Source organism: Felis catus, chromosome A3 (assembly GCF_018350175.1).
Source record: "Felis catus isolate Fca126 chromosome A3, F.catus_Fca126_mat1.0, whole genome shotgun sequence".
NCBI lineage: Eukaryota > Metazoa > Chordata > Mammalia > Carnivora > Felidae > Felis > Felis catus.
Window position 1 is genome coordinate 4,519,543 of NC_058370.1, and position 26,814 is coordinate 4,546,356.

General features: G+C 57.0%; 2 long non-coding RNA genes across 2 annotated transcripts in view; both read right to left on the reverse strand.

Annotated features, from left to right (window-relative positions):
• Positions 1–2,277: 2,277 nt before the first annotated feature.
• Positions 2,278–26,814, reverse strand: part of LOC123384251 — an 87,398-nt gene continuing 62,861 nt past the window's right edge. The window contains exon 3 of the long non-coding RNA XR_006595011.1: positions 2,278–3,112. This is a non-coding gene — a long non-coding RNA (uncharacterized LOC123384251). The remainder of the gene's footprint in view (positions 3,113–26,814) is intronic.
• Positions 11,534–13,044, reverse strand: LOC123384252. Its single transcript, XR_006595012.1, has 2 exons — positions 12,577–13,044; positions 11,534–11,763 (listed from the first exon to the last, which is right to left on the reverse strand). It is a non-coding gene; the product is annotated as an uncharacterized LOC123384252 (long non-coding RNA).

Genomic DNA, 26,814 nt, shown 5'->3' on the forward strand with positions numbered 1-26,814 from the left:
GGAGCCTGCCACCAAGGCCCCGGCAAACCCACGTTCGAAGGCCGTTTCTTCAAAGTAAACAGCGCTGCCTTTGAACCGGGAAGGGAAGCCGGCTGGAAGGCAGGTCCCCGTGTGCGTGTTTGAATGGGGTCCACGAGGAAAGATGTCACGCAGGTCTTTGGCTTATGGGTCGCATAAGCCCTTGGGGTGCAGAGAGGGGCTGCCGGAGTCCTGTGACATCTTTGTCCATCTGGGAGCACCCTAGGTTCCGAAGTGGGGCAGGGTCGGGAGGAGGGGCGGCACGAGCCCCCGGGGCCACGTCATGAAGTCAGGGAAGGGTGTGTGAGGCACAGCCCTGGGTGGGAGGTGATGATACGGGTCCTTCCGGAGGGCCCCCCCCAATCCTGTTGTGCTCAATTCAGAGGGTTGGGTGGAGGCTTTCCTGAAAGGCTCGGAGGAGTACTGCACCCACGGGCTGTGCGGTCAGGAGGCGAGACACGGGGAGCCACACAAGAGAAAGGCCACGCCGTCTGCCTGTCCCCCCCCTCCCCCCACAGAGGCCCAATTCCACCGGCGGGTCCCCCACGTGGTGGCCAGAGGCCACTGACCGTGTTGTTGTTCTGTTCCAAGCCTCCGGTGGCTACTTGGAACACAACCCCGCTCTGAGCTTGGCCTTGACCACCTGCATTTCCCCCACATGCCCCACATGCCATTTGGCCCCAGCTGCCTGAAGACCCGGACCTGGGCCTGCTCCTCCTCTCCCTGGGGTCTGCCTCCCTTTCACCCTGGCTTCCCGCCTGCAGGGAGCACCCCCTGCCATCCCGCTGTCACTGGCATCACAGCCCCTGTCGTCTCTGTCCCTTTGCCAGTAATGTGTTTGCTCCCACCTCTTAGAGTCTGTGAGCTTGCAGGATGAGGGCTATAGCTGCCCTGAGGATTATTACGTTCTCCAGCTTGGTCTCCTCCCGTGGTATGCAGTAGGTGCCTAATCAACGTGTGAAACTGAAGGGCGCCCGGGGGGCCCAGTCGGTTAAGTGTCCAACTTCGGCTCAGGTCATGATCTCAGTTTGTGAGATCAGACCCCGCTTTGGGCTCAGCGCTGACAGCACAGAGCCTGCTTGGGATTCTCTCTCTCCCTCTCTCTCTCTGTCCCTGCCCTGCCGATGCTCCGTCTCTCTCTGTCTCAAAAATAAACATTTTTAAAAAAATTATCAAAAAAGTAGATGTTTGAGAATGAGTAGGATGAACATCCTTCTCTGTGTCCGTTCTCCACAGAGCTCTGCTCTGCACCTGCTGGTGTCCTAGAGGCAGGCGCGGGGCTGTGGCTCACCTGCCTTCCTCAGTTTCCCTTGGTTGCTGCTGGGGGGCTTCTCGGGAAGCACGATGCCCTGCCTCCACCCAGGCCAAACCAGGTTTCCCCCCCCCCCCCATCTTCTCCCATTACAGTTTGCTCTTTGCCTTCATGGCATTTGCCAGAATGTGGAACTTAAAACTTATCCTCCTAATGCCTGGCTTCCCCGGCCGGCCGAACCCCAACGGGCAGGGTCTGTCTTTCTCACATACTTGGAACAGAGCAGGCATTTAGGTGATATAATTGCTGGCTGGACGGATGGATGGACAGGGCAGAAAGATGAAAAAGGCAACTGAAGAAGATCCCGAGTGCAGAGTGGCTTCCTGACAGTTGAGGGGACACTCTGGGCGTGGGACAGGCATGGGAGTGAGAGGTGGCCCAGAGCGTGCTGGGAGTCAGATGCCTCCTTCCCGGTAGAGGAAGTGCGTTCTGGTGAACAGACCTCGTTGAGAAGCTGACACCCATCCCCATCACAGCAGAGCCGATGCGGAGTCCTCTGGGCTTGAGGACACCCTGGAGCCCAGCTCTGCAGGGAGGCGCGAGGTGTGCATCAGCGTGGAATGGGGGGTGGGTGTTCTAGTGACGGACTCGGCCCCTGGGCCGCTCTGCCCCCCACCCCCGGTTATAACAGCCAGGCTTAGGTGGCCCCCGCCAGTGAGGTACCAGGCAGAGAAGGGGGCCTAGGCAAATGGGACGAGGAGGCCCAGGGCGTGGCGGGAGGCCCCCCGGAGACTGGAGGGAGGGAGGGAAAACGGGGCCTTGGCCACCAGACAGCATGTGCCACAGGGAGGGCTCTAAGCCAGTGGCTTTGGAGACGGTCTGGGGGTGTGTGTACAGGGCGTCCTGGTCCAGCTCCGGCCCCCTCCCCTTCTGAGTGTTCCCCTGCACCCAGACGGTGGCACAGCCAGCATCCTCCCCGCCCCTGCCCTGCCCACCCCAGTGCGGCCGCTCGGTGTTCAAGGAGTAGCTCCGGATCAGTGTGCATCATGGGCAAGTGCGCATACACGGCTCCTTAGCTCTCTGTTCGGGGCCCTGGAAGCCCTAGGACAACTCCCCCAGCAGCAGGCGTGTCCCACCTTCAGACTTTGGTGTCTGACGCCTTTGTCCAGTAGAAGCAAGCAGGCTTCTTGTTAACAAGAGCTTGTTGCTGGGCCTGCTGAGGCAAGGGCTGCGGACGAGCCGGGGAGAGTGTTTCGGCAGGAAGGTGAGGAAGTGCTCCAAAACCAAAATGGCGGCACGGCAAAGGACACGGGAGCCCCCGGAAGTGCTCCCAGTCGCCCCGAGTGGCAGAGTCTGACTCACAAGCTAGCCCTGGATTATGATCCCGGTGTATACTATAAATATGCAGGAGTCTACACGGTTGTCAATAACGGAAATCAGAGAAATGGGTACGAGAGACCAAACCCTTGTGTGGAGAATTCCAAAGAATTCAGGTAAATGCCCCTCAAGAAGCGGGGACGTAACTACACGTCCCTTTAGTCTGCAGAGTAGAACCTTGGCCACAGTGGGCACCACACACCCGCCGGGGCCAAGGCTCACGTGGTCTGTGACAGTCCCGTTGCCCGCATAGCCCCAGACAGGACGAGAAGACCTTCATGTCTGTGAGCTTCCTCCCACATCCGTCACCCCAATACGAGCGTCAACCAAACATCAGGGACATTTTATAGAATACCTACCAGCACCCTTCAAAATGGTCAAGGTCATCAAAAACCGGAGAAATCTGAGAGACTCACAGCCAAGAGGAGACGTAACAGCTGCGTGTAACGTGTCCCGGGTGGGATCCTGGAACAGAAAAAAAGGGCATTCGGTAAAAACCACCCATGATCCGAATAACACGTGGAGTTGAGATCAGTTAATAACGTGTCAATGTTGGTTCATGAATTGTGACGAACGACCACAGCAGCATAACGGTAGTAGAAACCGGGTGCTGAGCACACAGAAACTCTGCCCCATCTTCATAACTTTTTTGTAAATCTAATTAATTGTAAATTAATTAATTGTAAATTAATTAATTGTAAATGTAATTAAAAACCTACTTACTTTTTAAAAACGTTTATTCACTTTTGAGAGAGAGGGCATGCGCAAGTAGGGGAGGGGCAGAGAGGGAGACACAGAATCCGAAGGAGGCTCCAGGCTCCGAGCTGTCAGCACAGAGCCCGATGCGGGGCTCGAACCTATGAACCACGGGATCATGACCTGAGCGGAAGTCAGACGCTTAATGGACTGAGCCACCCAGGCGCACCGAAAGTTTATTTAAAATACAGGTGTGAGTTTCCGATTCTGTGTCTCCCTCTCTCTCTGCCCCTCCCCCGTTCATGCTCTGTCTCTCTCTGTCCCCCCAAAAATAAATAAACGTTGAAAAAAAGAATTAAAAAAAGTAAATAAATAAAATACAGGTGTGTGTGGCCCAGCCGCTGAGAAACAGAAAGCAAGTCCCCAGGCCCTCCTGTATGCAGCTCCGGGCTACACAGAGAACTGAGGCCAAATGCGCCCTGACCGCACGCCCACGTAGGCCCTGGATCCCCACCCCCGCCCCCCATCCCGATCTTTTCTCTGTGCTGTGACTCCCAGCATGCGCGTGTTTACGACGTATGCGGTTCCTCTTCTGCCTGAATGCAGGCTGCATGGCGGGGGCTGCTCCCCTCTGTCTGCCGGGGTCGTCCCCGTCCTGGCCAGTGTCCAGGCTCACCCTCACGTGGGTGAGATGGACGGGAGGGAGGAGGTTGGCGGGCGGGACGCACGGTGAGGCAGGAGAGTTGGTGTCTGGGAGGCGCCCGGGGCCCTGGCTGTGACCACACAGGGTGTGGGCCAGAGGGGCAGTGTTGGGACGGAGGCAGGGCCCAGGAGGGCGGCTGGGCTTTCTTGCCCCGGAAGAGCCCCCGCTCCCAGTGTGTGCACCCGGGACCGCTCGGGGGGAAAGGCCCAGGCCTCCTCGGGCTGGAACTGCTGGTTCCAGAGCCTCCCTGTCCCCGTGGCCCTGAGTGTCCGTGGGGCCCGGCCTGCCCAGCCGCTGGCAGTGGCTTGCAGAAGTTGCAGAAAACCCAGGGCGCTCTGTGGGCAGAAGGAGATACAGGGGAGGCCCCGTCTGCCCCACATTATCTCTCCATACTCCCCTGACGTGGTTCACTTTCTCAAAAGGCAAGATGTTCTCATAATCTGAGGTGAATTGGGACCGATGCCATCTTCTCAGAAAGAGAACGTGCCCGCGTCCTGGGCATTCGCACTCCCCTGCGAACGGGGAGCCATCTGCGGCCTGGTCCTTCACAACGAGCTGTGATGCCTGTGGCCCGGGCCGGGGCTGTGAGGGCGGTGCCTGCCGTCCACTACCCAGACTGGGGAGCTTGTTGGGGGGCACCCCCCACACACACACACCGCTTTCCTGAGGCCCAGCTTCCTTCTGGGAAGAGTTCTGAAAGGGGCTCGGACAGCAGCACCCACCCGCCAGCCCGAGCTTCAGGCACCACAATGTACACTGTGGTCCTCTCTGCCTTTGATTAAACAGTTAGCTGTCCTCAGCCGCAGCCCATGTCCACAGCCACCGGGTGCCCTTTCTGCATGGGTGACTCACCAGAATTAACGTTCATTTGATTTTTACTATAAATTACGCCTCACATAATTTCTCCATTACGGGCGGAGGACGGCCCCTCGGAAAGGCTGGAGCGGGCCATTCGGTCCCTCGTGCCGGGGACACGCTGACTTGTTCCTCCTCCCACGTGCTGGATGGCGGACGGCCATCGCAGGTGGCTTAATGGATGTGCCCCCCCCCCCCCAGCCCACATGGGAGATGTTCACCTCGGGCCCCCAGGAGAGGTGGAGGGGGCAGGCAGAGAGCGAAGATATTCGTGAGCCACTTGAATGTGGAAGGTTGGGATGTTAAAGGTAAGAAAAAAAAATGACGCTTTTAAAGATGGAGGGGTCTCCCCTCCCGCCTTCCCTTCGTCCTGCCTGCCTTCCTTCAAATGCTCACTGACTGTGCCCAGCGTTGTGTGAAACACTGACACTGGCAATAGAGTACTGAGCAAAATTAGGACCTCTGCCCTCAAAGCGCTTGTGGCCCAACAGGACTCATTGGATAAACACAGAAGCACATGTCAGATCGCCACCAACAACGATGTGCAACAGAGGGGCTGGTCCCTTCCTTCCCAGAGGACGCCACGTGGGGCCGAGGCCCAAAGGACGGGGAGGCATTACCAGGCAAAGAGGCGGGACTGCATGTGCAAAGGCCCTGTGGGAGGGGACTGAGGGAGCAGGCAGGACCCAAGGAAGGCCAGGTGAGCAGGGGGGAAAGAGGAGTCCAGGCAGGGCTTGTGGGCCCTGGAAAGAATTGTGCTTGTTATCCTGAGGCCAGGGGGTCGCACCGATTTTGAAGGGGTGGGGGTCATTCTGTGAAGCAGTCAGCGGCTCAGCCAAATCCCGCTGGGATGGGTGAGTGGGGGAGGGGCGCTTCCGTCTGCAGACATGGCCCTGACCGCCCAGTGCTGGGCTCTGCATTTCCAGGACGAGGGGAGTGCGCGCAGAGGTGGGGGAAGGGCATGCGTGGGGGCGGGGAGAGCAAGGACCCAGAGGCTTTTCACCAGCGTCGAAACCATACGCTACTCTGTAAAAATCCGACTAGCCGAGGACTGTGACTCATCCACCCCAATTCCCCCGGCAGTGGAATAAACCAATTTGCTTAAACCTCCAACTGATCTCATACATTTGTCTTTTTTTTTTTTTTAATATCTAAAGCTCAAAAGAAACCAAAGTTTACAAGAGAAGAAAAAACCTAGCACAGTAGATTGAAGCAGACGTGTGCTTATCTGTTTTCCAAAAGAATTGAATTAAAAACAAAGCCCACAAACAGAAGCTCACGACACTGTCTGCACCAGGCACCTGCTGCCCCTCTTGCTTCGGTGCCTGGAATAAATCACCCTGCAGCCGGCCTGTCCTCCCTGGGAAGGGGCCAACCTCCTTCCGGTCCGGGGGGGGGGGGGGGATGTTCCTGCCGCAGGATGCACAGAGCTAGGTACACAGCGAGACCACCAAAGGACAACTTTGGATGGAACCTTGGGGTCATTCCTGACACAGGCGCCCTATCGCTGTTTCTGTAGACGGCAAAAAGGGAGGCCAGGAGAAGTCAAGTAATCTACCTGAAGCCCTGACCTCGTAAATATCAGGCTGGTCCAGACCTCCCCCACCCCCCATCCCTTTAATGCTAAATACCAAAGGACACAAAAGTCATAACCTTTTTTCTCTCCCTCCAAACATTGGGTATACACAGAGCTGTAGGTGCATGATACCGTTTATCTCAGGGATTCGCAACTAGGCTCAGCCTTGCCCCCCCCCTCCCCCGCCCCAGGGACATTGGGCCATGTCTGGGGACATTTTGGCTCTCACAGTTCAGGGGTGGGGAGATGCTCTTAGCATCTAATGGGTAGAGGCCGGGGATGCCGGTGAACACCCTTCAGTGCCCAGGACGGCCTCACGGCAGGGAATGATCCAGCCCAGAATGTCAGTGGCAGGTGGAGGCAGCCTGGAACAGGAGAAATGATGTGTGTAAAATGCGGGCACACCCTCCCGCAGACAGGGCTGGAAAGATAAGTATCAGAATGTCTACGTTTTGTTTATCTCTTGGTGAAAGGATTTGGGTAATTTTTTATTTTTCTTCCTTATGTTTTTCTGTACTGTTTGAATTTTTTAAGGAACAATGTGCATGTATCATTTTTATAATCGGAAAAAGAAGGGCTGTTTTCATTTTGTAAAAATAAAAAAAAAAAGGGATTCAGGACTTATCGATTCTGATGCAGTTCTCCCACTAACTAGCTGTCAGGAACAGCTCTCTGGAAAATATGTCTATCTGGAAAGTGAGAAGAGCAATCTTTCTTGCATTATATTATAGGAATATAAAGTAACGTTGTCCTGGAAAAGCTCTCTGAGCTCAGAGGAGAAAAATTGTTAAGAATACGGAGATACTGTTTCTCTCATATATTTCCCCTCTGAGCTGATGTGTACGTTTTTCGCAGCACAGACATTTAGGAGATGGGGGTGGGGTGCTCGGTGGGGGCCTTCTGGTGGGTCCAGGATGCCTCCCGCCCTCAGGGGAGAGGACCAGATGCTTCCACCTTTCAAAGATAGCATTTGGTCCCCCGACCATCTTGATTTCGTCTCAGTGCCGGGGTGAGGCTAGCTTTCTCAAGCAAGGCACTATCGGTAATTGGGGCGGGGTAATTCTCTGTTGAGGGGGGGCATTGTAGGGTGTATAGAGCTTCTCTGGCCTCTACCCAACAGGATGCTAACAGCTCCCCTCCTCCCCCCAAGTCTTGACGACCCGAAATGTCTCCAGTCAAGGCCAAATGGCCCAGTGCGTGAGTCTCAAGACCATGGGCTGTGCAGAACCCCTGCGTGGACATGCTTGGTGGCTTAACGTGACGGCCTCCTAGAGATGGTTCCGGCTTCCGAATCGGGGCGCAGACCTGCTGCATTTCTGAGTCACTGCCCATGTTTTCCATCTTCAAAAGTGTTCCCTTTGAGGGGCGCCTGGGTGGCTCAGTCGGTTGAGCGTCTGATGTCGGCTCAGGTCATGATCTGGTGGTTCGTGAGGTCCGGGCCCCACGTCGAGCTCTGTGCGGATGGCTTGGAGCCTGGAGCCCGCTTCGGATCCTGTGTCTCTCTCTCTCTGCCCCTTCCCCGCTCACACTTTGTCTCTCAAAAATGAATAAACGTTAAAAAAATATATATATATATTTTAAAGTGTTTCCTTTGTGGCTACCCGCCCCAGGACAGCGCCTCGCGACAGCAGGACCCCTGGGGGTCCAGGAGCCCCTGGGTCTTTTGGGCAACTCCAGCTCCCACTAGGCCATGGTGGGGCCTGAGGCGGGGGCTCGTGTTTTCTTACAAACAGCGACACGCAGGCAGGCTGTGTGCCCCAGCGGCCCCATCAGCAGGAAGCACGGAGAGCTCGTGTTTCTCAGGAGCGCATAAACCCGCCGGCCGATGGCGGGGAGGCCCGGGGACGTGCCCCGGATGCCGCTTCGCACGCCAGCGCCTCAAGCAGCAGCCGTGGCAGGTGAACTTCCAACGAAGTAAGATAAAACCAGTTTGGAAATTCAATATCTCACCGCCCTTCCCATCTTTTTAAAAATCCATAATTCACGGAGAACCCAGGCAGGGGGTGTGCAGCTCAGCTGAATGACCGGTTTTTGTTTTTTGGGCTGTTTTGTTTTCCCAAAGATCGAGACGGGGGAGAGGCATTTTCTTGAAACAGAGAAAATAGAACGCAACTCTTTGGAGCTCATGTCCCCTGACGTTGACCTTCTTGGCCCAGACCTCCATCCCCTTGGGACAGGAACATCACAAACACATGTGAACAGCATTCTAAAACCCTTGCTAATTGCACTGCCAGGAATTTATCCTTCCGATGTCCTGTACGGGGCCGGGGATGATGAATACACAGGTTTATTCATTGCCGAGTGGTTGGTAATAGAAACAGACTGGTAACAACGTAGATGCCTGCCGCGGACGGCTGGTTAAATAAGCCCCGTTCCTTCCTTGCAACGGAGTTACCGTGCGGCACTAAAAACAGAACCCGGAGGCTCATTGTGCAGCGAGAGGAGATGCGTCACCACATTGTTGAAGCCACGGCGGGGGAACAATGTTTATAGTGCATGCTACCATCTGTGTTTATAAAAAAAAAGGAAAAAATATACACGTATGCATCAGCTTGTATATACCTAGTGTGTCCCTAGGCTGGCTGGCTCCCAGGAGGGGGATGGGGAGACCAGAGAGAGAGAGAGAGAGGCCACAGGACGCCTCCCTTGCACGCCCTTTTGTATGTTTTGGTTTTTGAACCAGGAATAAGCGCTCAGAAATAAATATATAAAATTACATTTCCTTTACGAGAAAACACAAACCAACCACACACCGTGCTAATTTGTTCTGAAAAACACATCACGGGGAAGGCATAGTGAATTGCTATGAGGGGCTCAAGCGTGTCGCCTTGGGGAGATCCAGGCCCCACCGTCTAGTCGTGGGCTCTTGCCTCCGTGGTCCCCAGTTCCCTAAGCGAGCTGGTGAGAGTTTCTGTTATTACGTTTGATAAGGCACAGATGTGTCTTTATGTGTACTTCCTATTTGTGGGATGCGTTGTTCACGTTCTCCAGGGTCAATTAATGCCCGAAGTGCCACGATTCCTAAGCTGATAAAGGAAGCCTGATGAACCCCGGGGTTTGGCTGGATCAACCCCTGCCTGCAGCCCATCTCAGATACGTTGCGGACAGCACCAGAAATGGGTCCTGGGGTAAAACTCCCCTCAGAAGATGTCTGGTCTAAAACTGGCTGATAGATGAGATGGGATGCTGCTTTACAGGGCACTGAACCAAAAGTGAGCTCTGAATTACGTTTCAGAAACGCACGGCAGCGGCTCCGGTGGAGAAGGGCATGATGATTGCTCCTGACTGGGGCAAAGAGAATCCTAGCAGAGCAGGCTGAGGGCCCGGGTGTAGTCACAGCTGCACAGAGGCGGTATTTCACAGGTCCCTAGCTCTCCTATACCCAGGGTGCCTGCTATTTGGGACTGGTTATCTCCTGGGCTCCTGTGCAGGAGACCTCGCACACCTCCCGCGTTGTTACTTCCTCCTAGAAAGCCTAGTGAACCCTTCTGTCCAACGTTGATTAGGCCTGAGCTTGGGAAAGGCAAAAAGATGGCGATTCTTAACCCAGATCAGCACCTGTCTACGTGGGGACATCGAGGCAGCGGGAGCGTATTCTCAGGGAGGCTATGAGGCCGCCTTCCTCAGGCCCCCTGTCACAATGGCGTGGGCCCAGTACACACAGGAAGGAATGGGCACGGGGTGGAGGTCCGGGAGGCAGGCACCGGACTCAGTTGGCCGTGTGTACCCAAAGACTCCGTTTTATACAGCAGGGTCTAATGCAGGTTTCAGGTGAATGTGAATGGAGATAAGGAAAACAATGATCCAAGCCGGGAAGCCTCGGAGGCCCTGGAGGCTGTGATTTTGGTGCTAATGGAAATGTGGCAAAGGGGAGGGGTGGCCGGAAGCGAGGCCGCTCTCGTACTTTCCTGAACTTGAGGTTTCTGCTTCCCGAAAGTTCTCGTGGGGGAGATGAGATGCCGCTGTGGGGCTGTCACAGCCTGCATCAGAAGCAGGCTCCCTCCTTTACTCCCAAGTGGGGGGCGCGGTGGGAAGGCGTGAACCTGGGATCCTGTTGGAACGTCCTGACTCCTCAGACCCAGAGGGGCTGGGCAAGAGGGGAGAAGGGTCCCAAAGGGATCCAGTCTTTCCACCCATCTTGCCGTGGTGGTCAGGTCCCCAAGTCCCCTCCTGTGGCTTCAGAAGAGGGGTCAGTCGGGGAAGGGCCCAGGAGAGGATGGGCAGGGGCCGTCCAAAGACCAGAGTGCCCGAAACCCACACCAGGGCGGCCGGCTGGGTGGCCTGGAGGACCTGGCTTCAGATGCGACCCCTGGCCCCCCTCTCCCCCCCCCCCCCCTGTCGGAGTCCCGCTGCCCTGCCCCCACACTCAGGTAAGATCCAGGATTGTTTTCGTGAGCGGAAGGGGCAACCACCAACAGATATCTGCCGCCCAGAGCTCTCAATTGCTCCCGGCTTCTTGGTGGTGCCCACCTATTGTTTCTGGAAACCTGACTGTCCATTTTGGTAAAGCTGCAGGGGGGAGATAAGACTGACCTTGACGTGCTCCAGGCCACAGCCTGGGTTCCACCCACCCAGTGTCCCCTGTCCCCTCCCCATTTCCTGGAAGCGGGGACAATCATGGAACCTGAGAGCTGGGGCCAGCCTGGTCAGGGGCCTGTGAAGCAACACAGACCTCAAAGTTGACTTGTCTCCAGGGGCCCCCCCCCCACATTTCTTGGGGGTCTGGATTGTGCTCCCAGAAAGGAAAGTCCGGCTTCTCACTGCTCCCGTAATTTCAGCCTTTGGGGTTCAGCCGTGGGTCTGGAGGTGACCCTGGGCAGGCCGTCCAACCTGCTAACGTCTGGCTAACCTGCCTAACTGAACGGGCGTGAGTGGGGAGAGCAGGCGGGGGGGGGGGCTTGGCCGCGCTGTTCACGGACCTTTAAAAAAAGTACAGGCTCCTGGGCCCCACCCCAGACCTGTTGGTTCCGACTCTCCAGGGTCGGGGTCCCGGGTCCGCGTCCTCATTTAAAAACCCCTCGCCCCCAAGCCGACCTAGGAGACACTGGCCTACAGATAATTCCAAAATGGATTCTTCATTCAAAAGGATTCAGGCTACAGTTGAGGATGACTGGCGAGCAAACCCACTTGATTTGCATGAGGGTCGGGGTTGGGAGAGGTTTCCACTTCCTTGAGATTTGCTCTCCGAACAGCTGGAGGCGGTAATTATCCATGCAAAGTGAAGCTAAAATTTCAGAGAAGTATCTGGAGAATTCAAGTCAGAAGAAGCACGCTCGTCTGAAATACCTAGATAATTAAAGAAAAAAATATATTCATTGCATAAATTGCTCATTAATTCACTCCTCTGTGGGGGCACACAGCTTAAAAGCAGGCGCTTTGATTAATCCAAGCTATATTAAATCCTCAAGATGCTTTTTTTTTTTTCCCCCTTCCTGTGCCTGGATCGTCATATTTCCTTCCTCCAAAGAATCATAAATAAAGTTGTCCCTTTGCAAAAAATGAATTTCAGGTTTGGCTTGGCAGAACAAGCCCTATGGAGTTGGGAGAATCAATTTGGTTGCACTTTTTCTTTCTTAAGTACACGTTTTGAAATCAGATGCATTCTTTCCCGTTCACTGGAAATGCTAATTTTTTTTCCATCACCGTTCGAAGTTACATTGTGTGTGGCTAAGCGAGTAACGCCCAGAAAAATAGCACTTCAGCGAGACTGAGGAGGAACATGATCCCAATCAGAGTGAAAGCCAGACAAATGGTTAATTTCAAAGGCAGGCCACTGATTGGGGAGAAGAACCTATAGAATTATTTCCTTTCGGGGGGAAAGAAAAACCCCTGAAAATTCAAAAATCACTCGGAAAGAACAAGCGTCTAATCCTGACAGGTTGATTTCCAAGACCCTCTTTAATGAAATTTCAGCGCATCTGTTCGCCACTCATTCTCCTGCCTGGCTACCCAGGGTACTTCGGGCCTGGCTCGCTTTTCTTTCCTCCAGCTGTGTGATTCGGGTGTAATGGATTCCACTATTCCCCATCCCTCCGGGTCGGCCGACCCCACGCGGAACGCCTCCTTCCGGGGGGTTTGGGGGAGTGAACAAAAACATACGCCGAATTTGTAGATTCTGTCGTGCAGCCTTCAAAACAAAGCAAAACAAAGCTAGCCTCTTCTCACTTGTTGGCTTGAGCCAAAGTGTCCTCTGTGTCTTCCTTGGAGTCAACGTGAAATACTTTGCAGAGCCTTGGTTTTCCAGAGCTGGCGGAGGAGGGCGGAAACATCCCGTGTGGAAAAAACCTTGGGTAGTTTATAGGGGAGACGTACATAACGGGCCATTTCCAGGTGCTGCGCCGATACTCCGGTCCAGGCAACGAACACACTGAGAGATTGGTCTCCAGATTTGGGATTTGATAGGGCAGTGAAAAAAAAAAAAAAAGAATAATTAGAGGGGCAATAGCCACTTTGTATCTTACCCAGAAAGGGCATTAGAAGGGAACCACCTTCTAAGGCGAAGTCTTGTGAAAGGAAGAACATTTATTTATTTATTTTTTAAAGCTTATTTCTTTGGAGAGAGAGAGAGAGAAGGTGCAAGTAGGGTAGGGGCGGGGCAGGGCGGGGTGGGGGGGGGAGAGGGAGAGAGAGAGAGAGAGAGAGAGAGAGAGAGAGAGAGAGAGAGAGAGAGAATGAATCCCAAGCAGGCTCCACACAGCACAGAGCCCAACTCAGGGCTAGAGCTCATGGAAGCTTGACCAACTGAGCCAACCAGGCGCCCCAGGAAGAGCTTTTAGACTTTCTCAGGGCAACACAGCCAAGGACGGAATGTTGGAGCTGATGATGTCGTGTATTCATTCAACCAACATGTGCTGAGCACCTCCCCTGGGTCAGCAGCAGTCTAGGCCCCCGGGACACGGGGGTAAACCAGGTCCTGCGGCAAACACCGCCCTTTGAATTCAGGGCGTCCAGCCTCGTGAGAACCTCACTCCCTGTCCCTTTCTGACCCTCCTTCCCCCCGGAGGTGCACCGAACTTGAAAGAGGCCATGCTACTCCCGCTGGCCCTTTGCCAAGCTAGTCTGTGTTTCCCCCTGAATTGGGAGGTCGCACCCCTTGTGTGGGTGTGGGGCACCTGTGCCACAGTTCCAACACGGCCCCAGCCTTGGGTCCGACACAGCGGGCTGGATGGCCGGGGGCTGGTGTGTTCTACCAGAAGGGCGGCCAGTCAGCAAACATCTCAAGGACAGCTGAGTGGCAAGAAAGAGGCAGAAGAGGTGGCCCACTTAATCTGTCCTCCTGGACACCCCAAGAAAGCCACCACCCAGTTGGAGGCGTGTCCCCAGGGACCCAGCTAATGCCGAGGGCAGGGTCTGGCATCACAAAGAGAGTTGCCTGTGACCTGCCATGGTGCCGGACCCCCTGGCCATCCGTCTCTGCCCCTTCCTCCTTCCAGGAAGCACCAAGAACGTCCTATGAGCCACACGGGACACCCGTGTCCTCTCCCGCCAGCTGCGAAGGGCCACTCAACGGTGAAGACCACTTCTGCCTTCCTCCTCTGTAGCACTGATGCTGGAGGCCCAAGGCTGAGGGTGCATCTGTCGTTCGGTCATCAGAGAAAGATGGGGACCTGCCCTCATTCCTTCCCTGACAACCGTTTTCTCAAAAAAAAAACCCCACCACCCAAACCGTTCACGCCTCATCCTGAGGGGGCTGCGGCAGGAATGGGGAGAAGGAGTGTATGGGGAGCAAGAGGAGACCCCGCGGGGAGCTTGAGAGCAGTCGTGGGCACACTATGACCCGCCCAGCTAGGGACGGTGGTTACATTTTTAAATGGTTTGGAAAAAAAAAAAAAACAGAAGAAGATTTTCCTTGACACGCGGAAATCATTTATGGGAACTGAAATGTGAGTTTCCCGTCATGTTTCACTGGTGGTACAGCCTGTGCGTGTGTATTGCCCGTGGCTGCCTTTGTCAAAGACATTTACTACCCGGACCTTTGCGGAAGAAGTTGGCTGAGCCCCGGGCTAAACCCAGGGATAGACGTTCAGAGGGTTCCATGACTTCCCCGGAATTGTTTGCAGAGTGGGGTCAGGGCGCTTTTCCAGAAGGACCTCGGCTTCTGTCGAGCTCCCAAAGGGGCCCAGGTCTCCCCAACACAGGGCTGCCAGTAAGCAAACTCAAACACTGAGCACCTGGTCACACCGGGGTTTCAGAGGAACCACGGACACTTTTAGAGTATAAGTCTGTCCCAAATATTTTGTGGGACAGAATTGTCCTAAAACAATTATCTTTGTTAACAGAAATTCCATGTTACGTGAAAGTCCATGACCAGAAGAGTGAGATGGCCAGCTGGTGAGGGCCCCCTTCTCCTGGCCCCACTCTTGCTCCCTAGCAGACCCCCCTTCCCTCCTTTGTTTCCCGCCCCCCCCCCCCCCCCCGCTCCTCCCTCCCGGGTTTCTTGAGCGGTGTAGTGGTTTAGCAAGAACGTGAAGTTACATTTATTCTCTCTACATCGATTTTTACATATTTTTATGGCATAAACTCTTGCGATGATAATAGAAATCCATGCTCATTGGAAGAAGCGAAATCCTTACAAATGAAGGCAAAGTACCCGCGATCTGGCCGCCGGCCACCACCCGCCACCCGCAAACTGTGAGGGGCCGACGTCCTGTGTGTCCTTCTTGCCTGTGCCGAGGCCTGCGTCCATCCGAGCGCATCTGCGGTGCTGGCCTCTCCGTGCCCTGATGGACATAGACGTCCTTCCACCCGGTTCCCTTTAGCTGCCGCGCCCCTCCCACTTGACGGCTTCACCCTCGCGACCTACAGACAAACCTGGCCTAAGCCATTCCAGAAGGAAGTGGAGTACTGCTCCAACGTTTTCTTTTTCAGCAAAGTAATGCATGCATGTGATCTTTTTAAAAAAAAATTTTTTTTTTTTTTACATTTATTTCTTTTTGAGAGAGAGACAGAGTGTGAGTGGGGGAGGGGCAGAGAGAGAGGGAGACACAGAATCCGAAGCAGGCTCCAGGCTCTGAGCTGTCAGCACACGACCCGACGCGGGGCTTGAACCCACAGACCGCGAGATCGTGACCTGAGTTGAAGTCGGACGCTCAACCGACTGAGCCACCCAGGCACCCCCACACGTGTGTGATCTTAAAGCCCAAGGCTTGTGAACGCTTAGGAAGAGAAAGGCCTCGGTCTCTGTGCCCTTGGGCCCCTACGCTGCCCTTCCAGTGCTTTCCTCTCCAGGTGCTGAGCAACGTGTCTCTGCGGCTGCTTCTGTCTGGGACGCTACTCACTGGGGTCCTCAGAGCCCAGCTCTTCTCCCGGAGGAGTTGTCCGTGTCCCTGGGACCCCATCTGCCCAGGGCCACCTCAGCCCCTCTCCCGTCCCTGCTGCGGCACCTCCCGCCCCTCTCGACGTGGACCTGAGACGGAGCTCACATCACGCCCCTACTGCTCCGTGCAACCTGCTTTTGTTCCAACAGTGCCCTTGTGTCTGCCGAGCGCCAGGCACTGAAGGGGAAGCAGCAGCCCTGCCCTCGACCCGCCCTTGGCCTTGGCTGCTGTCTCTTCTGCAGGCACCATTTGGGAGGGGGTCATCGAGCATCGTGGAGTCATTAGGCGACGCGGCCCAGGGAGTGGGGGGGGGGTAGCGTTTGGGGGTAAATTCAGATCCTCCGGCCCCCATTTACCGAGGAGCCTTCGGATGCCAACACGGAGGTGAGGCCCCTGCGCACAGGGCAGCGCGAGGGCTGGTCTCTCCCCTGTAGAGACCGGACCCGCGATGGAGCAGGCCCCCAGGGTGGACAGCGGGCAGACAGCCCAGGCACAGAGGCTCTAACAGAGGACAGAGAAGGGCTGTCGAAGGGTCAGCGGGGGACGGCCACGACACAGAAAACACGCGGCCAGCACCCACTGGGCTGTGGCCCCGTCCACGCGGTCCACATAACAAGTGAATCCACATACATTCACCCGTTGAATCTCACAACAGCCCTCGAGATGAGGAAGGTGCCGCGCACATGGGGCAGGTAGCTCACCTGTCCCACGGCTGATAAATGGCGGAGTTGGGAGTTCAACACGCGGACACCGGGGGCCCGGCTCTTGGCCACATGCTGGGCCGGTTTGCCGTACTTAGCACAAAGTAGTCTGATAGTCACGCTGGCAGTAATAATAGGTCGGTAATGCTAATCTTGAGATGAGATTCCCGCCCCTCCCACAGGAGGAAGGTTCCGTCACGTCCCCCCCTCTGTGGAGGAGATAGAGGCTCAGTGATGTGAGGAAGGAGTTGAGGAGACAGCCCCCAGGGCAGGCGGAATGGTGGTTGGCCCTTCTGAGATGCGAGGAAAGATCTAGAAGGTGGGGAGGGTGGGTGGGAGGGGCGGGCACCAGGCCGGACGCTCCCCACACTCGCTGCACACCCCTCCCCTCAGGCTCAGCTGGGTGGACACAAGGTGTCATGTGTCTCCCGCTCCTGGGTGGCCCTGTCACCTCCAGGCTGAGTCCCAAGCTGGTGAGGCCCCCCTGGGACCACAGCCTCTTCCTCTTCCAGACAGGCCTCAGGACCTCCCCGGCCCGGAGAGCGTGGGTCCTGTGGGCAGCAATGTCACCTGGACGAGGCCAGGCCCAAATAGCTGCTCGGTAGAAGCCAGCCCTGCACATGTGGCTCGGAGTCAGCCGTGGCTGTGCCCACTCTCTGGGGCACAGACTTAGGGGCTGCGCTGGGGGCAGGCCCACCGGTGCCTGGGTTCCATGGCGAGCCCTTCATCCCTGCCTCTCAAACACACGCGTGTGCGTGCACACACGCGCTCTCAACGCAGGTACCCCCGGAAGGACCAGAGAAACTCTTTGCCCGTCTCCTCGGTTCGAGGTGGAAACATAGGCCCAGACGGACGGTGAATTTGTGCAAAGTCACCGCACTATACTAGGGGGCTCCACAAGGCCACCTCCAAGTTCAATCATCTGCTAGAAGTCCTGTCAGAACTCAGCAAGCCTTTAACCTCACGCTCTTGGTTTATCCCCTTGAAAGAGGCACAGGTGGTTCGGCAAAGGAGCAGGGCCGATGGCACGGGGCAGGAACCTCAGCGGGGCTCTCCGCTGGGACCACGGACAGCGCCCGCTCCTATCCCCACATGCACGAGCCCAGCCCACTTGGGTGCCCCCCCACGCCTCCAACGCCCAGGGTATTTGGAGGAGCTTGGTTATGTGGACATGATTGACGGCCCATTGGCTGACCTCGGTCTCCAGGCGCTCTAGAGGTCAGGCTGATACTGGGTGGCCCGAGGCGCCCACACTAAATCATGTTGTCGGCACAGACTGCCTGGTGTGGCCCAAGGCCCCCAGGTAAACAAAGACACCCTATCAGGCAGGACATTCCTAAGGCTTAGAGGCCTCCTCCCAGAAGCCTGGGCAAAAGGCAGACCTCTCTTTGGACAGATGAACCCTACCTGCCCAGTTACCTGGCATGTTCCCAGTTTAGAATCTTATAACCCCCCCAGTTGATGCAGGCTGGGGGGGGGGTGTGCTTGAACCCACCTCGGCCATCCGTCCCTGGGAGGGATCCCAGAGGGGCACTGGGCTGACGGAGACTTGTGGCTCTGTGTCCACACAGGACCGGCGTCCCCGCCTGCCTCCATTTCTGGTCACCTGCTGTCATGTCATGTCATTCGTTCAACGAGCCTTAATTAAGATCTGATGATACTGCAGACACTGGCCCAGGGGATAGAGGGACGAGGGGGAAAGACATAGCCTCCTTTCGGGTTTTCTACCCGCAGACTGGGTTCCGATGCCCTTCTGCGGGGAAACTGATGAACAATTAGGCGGCGGGCACCGAGGACAATAACCGAGACAGATGGGGTCTCAGTGTCTGACAGGGGAGACAGATGAGTAGCTGGATGGTGTCACATTACCACAGCAGGGAAAGGGCAGGGGGCCGTGGGAATGCACGTGGGAAGCCCCTGCCGTTGACCCTGGGGGCATAGTAGGGAAGAAAGGCCATCTAAGAAGGGTTTGGTCTGAGGCAGCGGCAGGGGAGGGCCCGTGGCGTGCCCTTGACTATCTTCGTGCCCCGCTCCGAGTCTGGTGCTCTACCCTCCAAGCAAAGGGCTGGTTGGAGCAGAGAAGGCTAAGCTAAAGGGGCCACATGTGGGGCCTCTGTGGCAGCATCTTGCGGCTTCCCGGTTGGCTTTCTGGGATGCAGCCTGCTGGGAATGATTGCACTCATCGGAACCAACCACACAGAGTTCTGGAAGCTCCCCTCCATCCAGGCCTCAAATGGCCAGAGATTGTGAACCTTCTAATTCTGTAGCTGTCCTACTATGCATTGGTCCTCCTGCTCTAACGCTGGGCCCCCCATGGCCTGGGGTAAGTTGTCCCCTGAGTCATGGAACTGCCTGCTCCTACAGAGGAAAGCAAGCTGATGAGCAAATTCTCACTAAAGTGTGAATGACTGATAGTTGATTACTAGGTTTCTCCTCCCATGGCACTAACCAGAGAGGGTGTGATGGTTTAGAATATAGGATGAGAAGATGAAGGAGATGCGACAGGTGCTTTGGAATGTTTGAAGGCCTGTGGTGTGTCTGAGGCAGTCAGCTTGTCTCTACTCAGCTCCAGGGAACAGAAGGAAGGTGGGAAGGTGTAAGGTACAAAGAGGCAAGTTTCAGTTTATTGTGCAAGAAACGGTAAGGAATTATAGCTGTTCACTGGGTTGAACAGGAGCCCCAGGGAACTCCAGGGGAGCCCCAGGGGAGCGAGGAGGGTAGGCTGCTTTGGTGGGAGGCGCAGGGCCAGAACTGGGTGCGTGGCTGTCCCCAGAGTCCCTGCTCTGAAATTCTGTCTGGATCGTGGAACTGGTGGCACAGGCCTGTCCGCATCTACGCAGCCCCCCTCCCCCCACACTGTTCTAGAGCAGCTCCGCCCAGTGAGCAGGACTCCCTGTGATGTTGGAGCAGCCGCTCTTTATCCGTCCCATCAGCCGCCACCAGCCACGTGTGGCTTGTGAGCACTTGAAATGTGGCTCATGCGACTGAAGAGCAGATGTTTCATTTTACTTCATTAAAATGAACATTTTAAAACTAACACTTGGCTCAGTTATTGGACAACTGTGAAGTTTGTTTGGAACAACCCGGGTGCGTCTATCTGTGTTTTCGGCTTTACATTTTCCGAAATCTTCAATCCATGTCAAGTACTTCCAAAGGCAAATTGAGCGTCCCAAACTGCAATGTGGCGTCAGAGCAAAACACACGCCAGCTTTTGCAAACTTGCGGAAGGCCAGAAAAGTGGCAGATTATTTGCCACAGTTTTGCATGCTCCTTAGCTGCTGAGATTATCGTGTTTGGCGTGTTTCAAATAGCCACGTGTGGCTCACGGCCCCACCACCATGGCAGAGAGCGGTCCCTGTCCCCCAGGGTGGAGCAGCGCTGTGATTTCCAGAAGGGACTCTTACTCAACGGTCCCGAGATCTCGGCGGCAGGATTTCCTGGGGGAAAGCCTCAATTTTGAATATTCCACTCTGTGGTCTCTTCCCGTGGTGGGGGGGGTGGGGAAGACGGCCAGTCTCACCCGTGGGCTTCCGGAGGCGGCCGGGATTCGCGAGTCACGTTTTCCTCCAGAATCAGGATAAGACCGGTGACGCCCCGCCCAGGGTCGCCGCGCAGGGATGGCGACCAGAGCCACGGGCAGCGAGGAAGACCAAGTAAGACCTCCTCGGGAGGCACCTGCCACAGCAGCCACACACTTTCTTTTCAAGTTGGCATCGTGAGGATAGTCATAGCCACGATCAGTAACTAATCGGTCAGGTGCCGATTTTTTTTTCTTTTTTTTTTTCAACGTTTATTTATTTTTGGGACAGAGAGAGACAGAGCATGAACGGGGAAGGGGCAGAGAGAGAGGGAGACACAGAATCGGGAGCAGGCTCCAGGCTCCGAGCCATCAGCCCAGAGCCCGACGCGGGGCTCGAACTCACGGACCGCGAGATCGTGACCTGGCTGAAGTCGGACGCTTAACCGACGGCGCCACCCAGGCGCCCCTATGTGTCCTTTTTTTAAAAAAAACTTTTTAATGTTTGTTTATTCTTCAGAGAGAGAGAGAGAGAGAGAGAGGGAACATGAGTGGGGAGGGGCAGAGAGAGAGGGAGACACAGAATCGGAAGCAGGCTCCAGGCTCTGAGCCATCAGCCCAGAGCCCGACGCGGGGCTCGAACTCACGGACCGCGAGCTCGTGACCCGGCTGAAGTCGGACGCTTAACCGACGGCGCCCCATGGTGCCGATTTTCAAGCGCTTTACCTGGTCGTCGTCCTCATCCCGCAGATGAGGAAACTGAGGCAGGGAGGAGTCTCAGCCGTGATACGCCCGTGTTCGGCGGCGGTACAACCCAAATCCAAACCCGGTCAGTGTGCTGTCTTCACAGCATGCTCTGCGGTCCCCTCAGCAGGAGGGAGGCGGGAAGCCTGCCGTAAAAATGGCCCCAAGTTGAGTTAAAACAAACCACCGGGAGAATCCGAAGCTTGGAAAGCCAGGATGGTGCGGGAGGACGGCCGGGGACCCAGCACTGTGCGCCCTGACCCCCCCCCTCCCCCCCGCCCCCCGCCAGCACTTGGCCCAGGGAGCTGAGCAGCGCTGGCCTCTCTGCACGAGGCCAAGTCGGTGGCCCAGACATCAAGCGCTGCCTCTCAGGACAAACGTGGGTGGGAATACTGGAGCAGCAGGTGCGGCGAGGGCTCACAGATGTGCCGGGGACTACTTGGCAGGCTCTACCCGTCCTCAGATGGGAGGCGGGGCTCCCAGAAGCAAATAACTTGCCCAAGGTCACAAACCCAGCTTCCCCGGCCCCGACGAGAAGCTGTCCATCTCGGAAGGAACAGGGTGTGTGAATGATTGCCCACACCCGTCTCTCCAGGGTGATCGTAGCCCCGCTCACCTTGGCGGGACGGGCCCATCCTTTATCTTGTATCTGTGTCTGTGCACAGCCCCGTGACGGCGCTGAGCGCCCAGGCCCAGAGGAACCTCGGGACGGGTTTGTAATACACGAGAAAGGAAATCTGCCAACAGCCGGCCGTATTCCCCGAAGTGAGAGGGAGCCGCGGGGCTCCTCTGCGCTCCTGTCACTGCTCTGCCTGAGCGCTCTCCTCCGTTCATCTGCTCAGTGTCGAGACCGTCACTTTGGACTCAGCGATGCGTGGTTTGCAGAGCCCGGGAGCGCCGTGGCGGCCTCGCGGGCTCTCTGATCTCCCCACGGTGCCTAACAGGGTGCTCTGGACACGGGGCGTGTTGAATACTGGCTTGTTAATCACGCGCCGTGGTTTTCATTTCGCCGATAGCTCTAGGAGGCGAGCAAACGGAAGCATGTAATTAATATACTATAGATGAACTCGAACTAATTTCTTCCCCCGCGAAGCCAGGCGAGGAGAAAACTGCCTTAGACCCGTCTCACCGCGTCGCCCGGGGTGGAAAAGTTCGAAAAGAGCGGCTGCTGGGTAGTTAGCAAAAAAACCCCAATCAAACCGTGCTTGTCCGTGCCTCGAGGCAGTCTCCCAGAAGTTTCCTCTCTGCCCAGGAGCCATGAACCTGAGACCCTCCCTCCTGCTCCCCCCCTCCACCCCGTGATGGGCGTGGGGACCCCTCCCTGCACACTGGGACTCCTTCCACAATTCATCCCAATCAGAACCTTATTGTATGATGCTCTGATGGCCTGGGAACCGCGCTTTCCTGTCCGACAGGTTGAGGAGCCTCCCTCCGGCAGAGCGCGAAGGTGACATATGACCACACTTTATTTACCGGCAGACAGACAGAGCCCCTCGCTCCTTAGCCTGCTAACAACACGAGGTCGTTCATCACTGGCTTGCTCCTTTTTGAAATTCACCGAGCAGCGGGCGTCTCTTTAAACTCCTGCACGTAATGCATTTTAAAGAGCATTTTCTGCACAGATCCATTTGCTTGACCTCGGCCCTGAGCGCAAGATGGAAAGGTGTTTTAGCAGGCACCCCCCGCAGCCTGTTTGGAATGCACACACGGACGCGGACATGTGGCTCTGGGACTCTGGGGAGCAGAGGGGAGGCTGTTGTTAACACTTGGGCTGAGTGACGGCTCCGGGCAAGCCCCCGGGCGTGGGGTTGGGGGTCTATAGAGACCGTAGGGCTGGGTTTCTGTCCTCTGGAACTTAGGCTGCAGGGCAGGGGGTCGAAGCAGACTCCCTTCTGGTAAGGGGCGGCACGTCCAGCTGGCTTTGGTCTTGCAAGGTAGTGGCCGGGCACCTCTGGGTCGGATGGATGCCGGCTGCCAGCTGGTTCACCCGGCCGGGCTTCTTGGAGGAAGCGCCTGACTTGAAGGATAGGTTTTGTGTCTCTACAGGCTGGATGGAGGCAGATGTGGGGAGTGGGGGGTAGGGGTGGGGAAGGTCATTCCTGGCTGGGGAAATTTCCCAGGCCACGTATGTAGGTTTTGGTGTGAAACGAGGGGCCCCCAGATTGAAAAAGAACATCGGGTAAAGCACGGGATGGAGCCAGACTCTCCAGGGGGCCCTCAGACCTCACCTCCCCAAACCAGACTCCAGATGCCTCCTTCTTCCTGAATGTCCCGCCTCAGGGAACGGTGTTTCCCTCCAGCCATGTTTTGCAAACAGGTTCTCTGCCTCACCCTCAACTCGCGTCTCTGCACACAAGGATGATTTTGCAGTGCCCTGATTTCTCTGGAAGCTTCCATTTCCCTGTTCACTCCTCCACGTGGAGCCCACTCTTCCCACCCTCCCTGGACCTCTGCGGCGTGGCCCCCACTGCTCTGCCCGCACGCTCCCGTCCTTGCTGGGCTAGTCTCTGCACAGAAGCTACAGACGTTCTTTTCAGCAAGTCTCATCTCGCCCCCTGCCCCCTGCGCCCCGAAGGCCTTCAGGGGCCCCCCATTGCGCTTAGGATCAAGACCGATGTGCTCAATTTGGCATCCAGGACCCCACACGACCTCCCCTGTCTTACAACAGATGCTGTTCCCCTTGCTTTCTGGGCGGGGGGGCCCCGGTTTCCTCCCTCAAGCCCCGCCCCCCCAACCTTGCCCAGAGGCATGTTCAGGATCAGTTCTACTTCCCTCTGGACTCAGGCCTCACCATCCTGTCCTTCAGCTCCATTATCACCTTGCCCCGGAGGCTGCCTGGCCTTCCTGACCTCTCCGATCACAGCTGTAGTTCCAGACCTGCTCTTGTGACCCTCTAGTGTCCCTCTACTGGACTGTAGGCAGGCACAGGGGGCGGGGGGGGGGGGGGTTGGTTTCTGTTCACTGTTGTATGTGCTTGAACGGATGGACAGACAAGAACTTCGAGCGACCAGGGAGCTTTCAGTGCCTCCGTGAAGACCACGGAGGGGCCCTGAATGCCACTGCCGTGGTGGCGGTGATGACGGAGACTCTCGGTGCTGAGGGTGGGGCTTGCCGGTGGCAGGGAGGGGGTCCTGTAATGCAGACACCTTAGGATTACTCTTCCAGGAGCACGATGAAGAATGAGTGAGACGGGGCGGGAGAACGCAAGAGCAGCGAAGAGGCCATTGCAGTTCTTTGGGTTGAGGTCAGGTTCAGGGTGCCGGAAGGAAGGCGGGGGAGAAAACACGCAGAAAAGACTCGGGATTGGAAACAGGCTTTCAGAAACCACAAGTCTGACCGCGTGACCTCCCTTGGAGTTTGGAGTCTCCCGTGGAACTTGTACAAGTCGTCGCCAGGTTGGCAGAAAACGGCCCTCCCTGCTGGCTTCTGCCATTTTGGTCTCATAGCTGGTGCCAGGAAGGCCACCATCCAGGCAGCCCCTGAGCAGCCCTCCATGCCTGGCCAGGTGACGCCCTTCCTAGGCGGGAGCTGGCAGGACCTTCCCCTCCTGCACCGTGAAGGGCACCGGGGGCAAGGCTTGTGCCTGGGCACACCAGCTTTTCTGGGTGCTGGAAGAGAGCAAGCCATTCTCAGGCAAGATGCTCGCACCCCGAGGGAGGCCTCCCATCTGTCCCGGCCCCTAGGCTCGTGGCAGCACGAGAACTGGTAATTCCTGAGCCAACAACAGAAGCGGGGGGGGGGGGGGGGGGGGGGACCGTCTCTGGAGAGGACGGTCAGACTGGGGCTCTTGCTCAGCCCGCAGCACCCTGGGAGGCGGGGCCCGTCACCTGTGTCAGAGGGGTTCTGGATGGACACGTGGGGGCACCGCGGCCGCCCCCCCCCCCCCCGAGAAGCCAGGTCACCGCCCACATTCTCTTGGGGAGTGTTCTTTGGGCAAGAAAAATCTGGGTTGGGGCTGCGACGCTCATGACTTCCTGTCCCAGTTTGGCGATTTTTAGGCTCCTAATGGTGGCGAGAACGAGGACTTAAACCCGTGAGCCAGGCTCTGCCCTGGAGCCTTCAGAACATCCGCCTTCTTTCTCATCCCGTCCTCCCAAAGATGAAGCGAGCTCCTACGTAGGTGCCATGAGGTGCGCCCATCCTGCCGGGGAGGAGACGGGGTCGCAGGGCTTACGGACCGGGTCCACGCGTCGGGAGCCACGTCTGGCTGCATTAAAATCCACGCCCTTGACTGCTGCGTGAGAGCAAGGTTTGTGCACCTCAGTGCTGTCAACATCTGGGCCAGATACTGCCCTGCTGGGGGCTCTCCTGGTCGCTGCGGGAAGCTGAGCGCCATCCCTGGACTCCCCCCCCACCAGATCGGGTGCCATCCCCCCCACCCCCCAGGGTGTCCCAGTTGTGACAGCTAAAAACGGCTCAGACACGGCCGCACCTTCCCCAGGGGGCAAAACAGCCAGGGGCTGAGAGTGTCTGTGCTACCCTTTTCTTTGCAGGCGAGGCTGGGACGACCCAAGGGTATGGTGGGATCCCGAAAAGCGCAGACACCCACAGGATCACCGCCGTTTTATCTGGTTCTCAGTGATTTCTTGGGACTGTCTCTGTCCAACCACACTTCAGGCCCTTGGAGGCCGGAGCTGATACGCCCACCTCTTCGGGGGTCCCTGTGACACTCAGCACAGGCGAGGCATACAGAAGGCACCCACTAATGGCCTCCTGCGTGACGCAATACCACGGACTACTTACAGGGACTTCCTGCAGCCGCACTGGGCTCTTGCAGCTCATTCATTTATTCTGGAATTATCTGCTGAGAACCTAGCAATGGCCAGGCGCTCTAGGAGGCTTCAGGAACAGTCCCCTCACGGCCTCCATATTGGCTCAAGAGTATTGGCAAAAGGTGCCGCTGGGCCCGAGGACAGGCCCCGGCAAGACTCCTCGTATTCCGAGGGAAGGCGTGGGTGGGTGTCGAGGCCAAGGCCGGCCGGGCGTCTCTTGTCTGGTCACGGCAGGCGAGTTTGAGCTGCGCAGCGGAGGGGAGACCTGTATGTGCTGCTGGGCCCTCGGGCAGGTCACGGGCCCCACGTCCCCTGTCCTGCTGCTGTGGCCCAACGTGGCTCTTCTGCGGGGTCCACTGGCAGGGCACACGGCCACCCCCAGGGAGGCGGGGCTCATGGCTCCGGGCCACCTTGCCCTGAGGCACAGCTGTATCCTGGAGCTGATCCCCAGGGGGGCCGAGCAGCCCCTCCCGGCTTCCCGGGGAGCCGATCGCGGACGCTCCCTCGGGAAAGGCCGGGGTGCCCGGGGCTGGAGCCCCTTGTCGAGGCCTTCGGGTGAATTTGTGGGTGAGGGGAGCGTGAAGAGTTTCTGAGGGAGACCCGGGATGTTTGGGGCACCTCCGAACCTAGAGGTCAGGAGGGGGGGGCCTCTCTCGGCCACCGTGGGTGCGGCAGAGCCCGGGGCTGCCTGCAGGGGGAAGGCACGGGCCTTTTCCGTTGTGTGCCCGGCTCTGGCACGTGGACTTATGCGGAGAGTTTCTGGGGTGCAGCCTGCTCAGGCTCTGCTGACCGAGGCTGAGAAAAACCCCGACCCAGGACCCAGCGGTATCTTTATTTGTTCCTCTACCCCAGCTCCCCACTCCCCACCAGCTGCTTCGATGGGTGGCCTTGGGGACAGAGCCCCCTTGGGCTTCACCTCGCCACGCGGCCCCTGGGGGCAGCGGGGCTTCACGTTTAAGGAGGACGTGAGTCTTCGGTCCCGGCGCTTGGAGCGAAGGCTCAGGGAGGTGGAGGGTCCCCGGCACCCGTGATGAAGAATCCCACACGGGCTGGGGCTGCTCCGGCCGGGGCCCGAGGGCAGGCGGGGTCGCCTGGAGGCCTACCTGGGGTCAGATGTGCCTCCCGCTTGACCCTGTGGCTGGGATGGCCAAGTTTTCATCACCATTCAAAAGGAAAAAGGTCTTCTTGTGGGAAAGGGTCTTGCAGGTTGAGGGGGGATCTCTGAGCAGGGGCTGGGCCTCAGTGCCTGCGGTCACATTGGCACGTGGCTCCCCGGATGGTGGCTT